Raw genomic sequence first — 5,309 nt, 5'->3', positions numbered from 1 at the left:
CATACACTGCTCTCTAAGTTCCCCGAGCTGACTCAATCCCTCAACTACTCCCAGCTGCTGTCTCCCTCCTGCCAGTCCATGTTCATGCCTCCTGTGGATCACACAAACCATCTCCTCCTGGCCTCCCAGAAATGAGCACCTAGACCTATAATCTCCCCCAAACACAGATGCTCAGATGTCAACATGAAATCATATTCAATAACAGCCAGTAAAATATATCTCAACTAGAGCCCTGCTATCCTCCCAGAGTAGGCCCTCAATATTCCAACATCACAAGATTAACATGGTAAAAATGGCCATTGTATCACACACAATCTCTAGATGCAAAACAACTCCCATCAAAATTCCAACACAATTCTTTACAGATCTTGAAAGGACAATTCTTGGCTACATAGGGGAAAACAAAACAAAACAAAACAAAACAAAACAAAACAAAACAAAACAAAAAATCTTGAACAATGAAAGGACTGCTGGAGGTATCACCATCTCTAATTTCAAGTTCTACTGCACAGCTGTAGTAATAAAAACTTCATGGTATTGGCATAAAAACAGATATGTTGATCAATGGAATCAAACTGACCACCCAGATATAAATCCACATACCTACGGACATATAATTTTATACAGAAGCCAGAAATACATACTGGAAAAAGACAGCATCTTCAATAACTTATAAAGAAGGAGTTATACATTTGATAGGAAGGGGTCATGGAGAATTAGAGAAGGGAGACAGGTGCTAATGATAGAAATACTTTACTTATGTATGGAATTCTCAAAGACACAGACAAAATTATGCAGATATATTTAATTATCTTCATTATCAGCATAAGAGTTATCCATAACCTAGAATTAAATGAGTTATCTGGCTTCTCTTTTAAATGTAAAAGTCATCCTGTTCATTAACATCTTAGGCTATGTTTTAGTGCTAATGAAACACACTACAGACTGGCATGACAAAATGCATATGTTTATTTTGGCTCACAATTCTGATCAAAGGCCAACGTCTAGGCCAACATCAAAGGACAAGTTTGCTAGCATCAACTTTATTGAGGGGAAATTTGCAATGACTCAAAGGACTGGAGACTGAAAGAATGGAGACACAGCCCCTCAAGTTTCTTTCTTTCTTTTTTTTTTTTTTCTCTTAAAGCCAACACTATTTAAGGACAGAAAAAAAAATCTCAAATTTGTCTAATCTTTGCCCTTTCTGAAAATCCTCACCTCTGAGTAAAATAGTTTAATTCAGTTTCTACAATCTTAGGATCTCACACATGAAGTAGCACTCCCACATGAGCGCTTAAAGAACAAAGAAAGGACAACAATGCCACAGGGAGTTTCTCTGTTAAATGAACAATTGATTTTCTTATGAAGTATATTCTTTCTATAAAGCACATGTACAAAATTGAAAGATTTTTTTTATAAAGAGAAAACCATTAGTATGTGTCTTTTAAAAGGTATGCACTTAACAAGTGTATTTCTTTACATGACTTTTGTATTTGTCCCTATTTTTTTTTAACAATACCATAGTATTCACATAGTTATTTAGTGTACACATCTCTCATTGCAAATTCTTATAGTTTTGATAGGTACTAGTATTTTAAGCCACTATCAGTTTTTATAAAAGAAAAATGCACAAAGTTAAAAGGTATGAGGAAGGAAACCTTAAGGTGTTTCATAAAGAGTGAGAAAAAAAGCACTTAAAGAAGTGAGCTGTCTGAAAAGCGCTCAGAGTAGCTAAGTTCCACAACCAATGTAAAAAGAACTGTGGGGCTGTCACTTGGAAAAATAGTTAACAATAGAGCAGGGAATTGAGGAAACTCTCTGAAGAGTAATTAGGAATCATAGGGAAAGATGTAGGGGGGAAAAATACCCAAATGTGTTCTAGCTGAAACTCATTGGGTTCTCATTTTTTTTCTAGTTTCAAAATCAGTACCAATTGATGACTTTTTTATTCTACTACCTTCATGTATTAAGAGGAAAATCTCCACATTAAAAATTATTGTATGTGCAGAAGCAAAACTAAGTCTTTTATTTCAATTTAGAGAAAGTCAATCATGTTAGGAAAATCTTTATTACAAAAAATAAAATAAAAATAATCACTAGTTTTATAAAAATATAATTATAAAATATTACTAGTAAGGAAGTAAGCATGTGGTGCTTTCTGAACAGACGCTTGTCTTTTAAGAAACACTTTAAAAGGTAGATGGAGAAAAGAATTAAAGATGTAAACAAAATCATACAGATGGGAAACTGTAATGCAGGATAATTGAATAAGCTTATCTGAAAACAGAAAGCATTCATTGTGTCCCTAGACAATACAGAACCAATTTAATGCGTCTGAAGCTTTTTATTTCTTTTTTATTCAAATTGCTATTACTTTTTATACTACACTGCATTTGTATGATTCAAAATAAAACAATTAAACATGTAAATTGAGAAGAATAACTTTCATAAATTTCCATATCTAATATTTCTGCAACAGATAATATTTTTTTTCATTCTACAGTACAATCTCATCCTTCTGCTAATGTATTTGTTATCTCTGAAAGGGTTTAAAACCATTTCAACTGTTTAATTCTTTTTGTCTGGTCATTAAAAACAGGTGAAACATTCTTTGTTCTTTCATTTCTTTGCTAATATAGCCTTGTTTTGCACTTGTCTAGATTTATATTCTTTTACACAGCTTTTGTAGTGTTTGGTTGGACTGTGGGATAACTTACACAACTTTCTTATTCAGCTCAGTGGTTATTTATTGTCCCATTTTGGAGCAAGGGTCCTTGTTTCTCCTGGGTTTCTAAAACGTTGATAGACATTATTCTTCCACCAAAATCCCAACTTCATTATTGATAGAAATCACCTAATTGTTACTTTCACCTGTAATCTCATAGGTAATATAATATTGTCCGCTGTACACACAGAGACAGAAGGTACAAATTCCCAGGACTCACTCCTATTGGTATATAACCTATGAAGAAAGCTAAGTGTCTTCAAGCTGGATAACTAAGTATGTGTCTCACTAAGGGGTGTTTGCATGATGACTCCTGCCTTTGTATCTTCTTCTATACAGTAATATTCTGGACGGAGACACACAGGTCAGCTATTGTGGCTTTGGGGCAAGTATAATTTTCAAGCAAGTCATGTCCATTCTTTGAAACAGGGCCACTTATGTGTTGAGAAGAGGAATCCATGCAGATGCAGAAAAAACCAGAAGTGGCAGCCAGTTTGCGAATAGAAACACGAACAGGTATCATCAGAACTCATATGATGTGATAGTTGAGATACTTCTAAGTGTCATTACTTCCAATATGTTGTTACTCTTGTATTTTATACTTATAGCTATGCTTGAAAAATTTCTGCTTTATTACATGTACTTTACCAAACAGGAGAATCTTACAGAGCAGAGTAAGGAGCAGAGACAGTGGGCTTACTCCTACCCATGTTTCTTCCATCTGACATCTTGGAGAAATTTTGATCTGAAGAGTAATATGCCCAGATGCCTTGTGTAGTAAACACACAAATCCATATAAGAAATAGGCTAAGAATAAAGGAGAAAGACAGTAAGTAGTTTTTTAAGATAACCACTGTGTTGCAAGTGAATTTAGTCTTGAAATTTTTCTTTTATATATTCCCTAGCCTAAGGGAGGAGGGAAGGGGCTAAAAGGATCTCCAATGAATAAAATAAATAAATGTGAAAAAGAAAAGATAAAGAAAAAGAAATGACCGTTGATCTGAGGTTTCATTTTTAATGTGTTTGAATTTAACTGCATGATTAGTATACATTTATTTCTACTTTAGTTGTTACCTTAGAATGAATCAAGAAAACTGAATTTCTAACTGTTCCTTATCATAAAATTAATATGTGGAAATGAATAAATCCTGAACACGGAGTGATGCAAGTAGATTGGACACATTTTCTATATTCCTGTCCCCACAAAAAGTGCTTCATGGAATCAGGAGTGCTTCTGCCTATGCTGTGTCCTCATAGTGCTCACGACACACCTCATAATTCAACAGGGAACACAGCAGACACGTTTATGTGATTTGTGCAAGACTGAATGAGGAAACATGTGACAAAGTTATTTGTAAGTATATCCTAAACATTATTCAACCCATAAAATGAAGTTAATTGTACAAATTCAGAATTGATGGTCAGATTTCTAAATGTAAGTCTGTTTTCAGTGTTATGTTTTACTGTTATTGATTACTTTGGCATTTAATGAATAATACATTTTCTTTTTTTTCCTTTCCATTTTAATTTTAATTTTTATTAATTATACTTTTTTACTTTGTATCCCCCCATGGCCCCCTCCTTCCTCTCCTTCCAATCCCACCCTCCCTTTCTCTTCTACACACATGTCCCTGCCCAAGTCGACTGATAGGGGAGGTCTTCTTCTCCTTCCTGCTCAAGTCCACTGATAGGGGAGGTCTTCTTCCTTCTGATCCTAGTCTATCAGGTCTCATCACGACTGGCTGCACTGCCTTCTTCTGTGGCCTGGTAAGGTTGTTCCCCCCTCAGGGCGAGGTGATCAAAGAGCAGGCCAGTCAGTTCATGTGAGAGACAGTCCCTGTTTCCATTACTACGGAACCCATTTGGACACTGAACTACCAATACACTGTCTAATGAGTAGGAAAACTCACTATAATTACGTTCAGGTATTAAAATCAAGAAACTCATGAAATTTGCATAGAAAAGGGGTGGATCTGGAAAAGATCATCCTAAGTGAGGTAACCCAGAACCAGAAAGACACACATGGTATATCTTTATAAATGGATTTTAGTCATATAGTACAGGATAGACATACTGCAATGCACAGACCTAAAGAAGATAAGCCCCGTGAGCACCTTAGGCTGCAAGAGGGCCCACTACTTAGGAGAGGAGTGGGGGATCTCTCTCACAGGGACTATGTTGCCTACTTTTTGATCACTTCCCCTTGATGGGACATCCCCACCAGGCCACAAGGGAGAAAATTGAACTCAGCCCTCATGTGAATAAATGAGCTGAGGTGTCTGGGGAGAGGAGTGGGAGAGGGAGTTTGGGACTCCAACTCCATAGAGAGTAGGGAGGAGCCTCTTACTGAGATACAAATTGAATAAATTAAAAAAAAAAAAGAACTAGAGGCAGCTATGGAATGCTGATAAATTTCCCAGGTGTATTCCCTTAATTGGTTATCCAGGGCCAAGCGTATGGCCCTGTATGCATATAGGCAACCATGAATGATCTCAGCAAGTTGTACTTTATGCTTCTGCATATACATATATAAATAATAAAAAATAAGAACTTTAAGTTAAAAAACAAGTAGAGTAACAAGAGA

This window comes from Meriones unguiculatus, chromosome 2, assembly GCF_030254825.1.
Source record: "Meriones unguiculatus strain TT.TT164.6M chromosome 2, Bangor_MerUng_6.1, whole genome shotgun sequence".
Classification (NCBI taxonomy): domain Eukaryota; kingdom Metazoa; phylum Chordata; class Mammalia; order Rodentia; family Muridae; genus Meriones; species Meriones unguiculatus.
The sequence above is the reverse complement of the archived record's forward strand: the minus strand, read 5'-3'. Positions refer to the sequence as shown.